Here is a 2,826-nt window from a genome sequence, read left to right on the forward strand (position 1 = left end):
TGGCATTACCAATACCCAAGTCCAGTATAAAAAGAAATCAAATTCAAAGAACAAACAGCTAAGTAGACGAGAGAAAGAGAGATCTACTTTGGGGTGAAGGGGCCTTGTCCTGGGTTGGCCGTAGGTAGTAAGCTACTCCGGGCTTGTGGCACGCCAGCAGCCCTCCAGCCACGGGGAATCATGAGTCAGAAAAGAGAAGGGGGGGGGGGGGGGGGTGCTGTGCTGTGCTTCCAGTCCCTGACGAAAATGAGCGATGCATTTAACATGTGAAGAAAACATTTATTTCAAACCGCGGGGGTTCTAAATCGTTATCTTAAGCCACTTTCAGCGTACGTGTGCTGTCGTGTAGTTTATTTCATTTTTTTACTTTTTAATTTGCCCCTTCTCTCGCTCCCCGCTCCAGATCACAGAGGAACTCACTCCGAGCATTGTTTTTCCCTGCCAACCCACTTGGCATATCTAGTTTTATTTTGAACCCATGAGCCATTTGGCAGCCAGAGCGAGCGAGTTGCGTTCAAGGTATTTATGAGGTTGTCCTTAAGAAACCTTGCTTTATATCAACAGTTGACTGATGTATGTGACAGTGAGGCTCGTTTTTTTGGAAGGCCTTTTAAAGAAGTTGTCCCCGTGAATAATGCCAGTCGTGGCCATGCCAAACCAAAATATATATATATTAATTCTGATGGCTTTCAAACACCAGGCACTTTCCTGAAACAAAAGTAGAGGGGGGGGGGGGGGGGGGGGGAGAATATCCTGGATGTTTTGCCCTCCCCCTTGCTATTACAATACCCAGCCATGTTTTTATTAAATCAAATATATTCTAAGATCCTATTTGATTATGTATTACCCCTGAGCAGAGATCTGCAATGGTATTTTGTTACCATGAAATGTGATAGAATCCAATAAGAGAGCTCAGGATGAATGGCTTCTAAGCTGAAATCTGTGGGACAAAACTGAAAAGTGAAATAACTTCTTCGGGGCTTCCCAGGTTTGTTTGGGTAAAATGCGTACCACGCAGGCAAAGTTCTTACCGCGGTGGCTCCGGGTTTGATTCCAGCCTGGGCCATTTACTGAATGTCTCCCTCCCTCCCCTGCCTTTTCATATCTCTACATACTGTGACTATCAAAATACAGCAGAAATGCCATAAAAGAAAAATAGTTTACTGTTACAATATTGCTATTGCAAATTAAAGCCACATTTGAATGAAATGTGACTTGGTTACTTGGCGTACTTTTACGCCAAGTATCTTGAGCATATCATACCATACCCATTTCAATATAAGCCTATTTGGGATGTTTTCCAGGTTTAGAAAATGTTTCATCCAGTAAATGTTGTCTGGGACTAAACCCGAGAAGAAGGGAGCTTTGGAATCATTCCTCTCCCTAATTTGAAGCTAACATCTCATGAAAACAGCCAAGACACCACAGGGTGAGCTCAGTCAAGCAGCCGTTTGTAATTGTCCATCATTTCCATCAGAGCCTTTTATATTCAGCCTGAGATCTCCTGTTTCTGCATCATTCCCTCGGATTCACTGAGCTGTGTTATTAGTTCATCAGCAACAGATTTCTCCTTGGCTGGGAGCGAGTGTTGTGAGTTGTTTATGACTTTGATAGATCGGACTGAATGGGAGGCAGGGGCCCAACCTACCCAGCGGAGGGAGTTTGTAAAGTAAACACCTCGATTTGGATAGATGGTTTCCAAAACCAGACCTTTTTTCCAGTCTCGACAACCTCCAACCTCTGGGGTGGGTAGAAATGGCAGTAGAAAGGAGATGTGGGTATGTTACAGCAACAGCAAAAAACGGACTTGCTCTATCGTGGGCCAGAAGTCATCTCTGATGCAACCGGTACTTTTACCAGAATTCCCTTTCAAGTAGGGACAGTTTTATCTTTGTTAAGTGGCTACCGAGGTCAGGTTATATGATCTTGTGTGGAAAATTAGGCCCAAGAGCTTTTAGTATACACTTACACACTTTAGTCCCCCCTCCCCTCACACACACACTCACACACACACTTGCTGTGTCTGACCCTAGGGTCACGGTGCAGTGACTCTGAGGCTTGTCTAGCGGGGCCTCTTGAAACCCTGGCCTTTACATTCCATTGCCCCGAGGAGGGGGTTGCAGTCAGGCTTATTAACACACAGAAAGACGTGGGGAGAGAGAGAGGGAGAGAGACAGGGAGAGAGAGAGGGAGAGAGAGAGAGAGAGAGAGAGAGGGAGAGAGAGGGAGACGGGGAGATTGAGAGAGACAGAGAGAGAGACACACACACAGAGAGAGACAGATAGACAGAGAGAGAGAGAGAGAGAGAGAGAGAGAGAGAGAGAGAGAGAGAGAGAGAGAGAGAGGGAGAGAAAAGGAAGTCTCTGGATTATGCACTGTTTCCTTGCCTGAAAGCCTGAGCCTGTTCCCTCCCACTTTGCCAGCTGAGCAGCACTTCTGCAAACTAAAGGAAACGGCGAAAACTTCAACTTGCTATTCTCCAGCTGCCCCGCTCTCCTCACTGCCCTACTTGTTTTCAACTCTCCCCTCCCCTCGTCTCCCCGCTCCCCCACCTTCTTTCTCTCTTTCTCCCTTTGCTGGTGTGTGTGTGTGTCTGTGTAAGGGGATCACTTTGTTTCCCTTGCCTTTTTCCGCGGTGCGGCAGACACGCGGTGGAGCGGATTGGATCGGAGAAGATACTGATGGGGCACAGCTGCACGGAGTAGAAGCCGGTCAACCCCCCCCCCCCCCCCCCCCCTCCTCGTAACCTCCCCCCCCCCCCATCTCCACGTCCCTACAACGGGACTACAACCACTCACCCTCTCTCTCTCTCTCTCTCTCTCTCTC

Source organism: Osmerus mordax, chromosome 25 (assembly GCF_038355195.1).
Source record: "Osmerus mordax isolate fOsmMor3 chromosome 25, fOsmMor3.pri, whole genome shotgun sequence".
NCBI lineage: Eukaryota > Metazoa > Chordata > Actinopteri > Osmeriformes > Osmeridae > Osmerus > Osmerus mordax.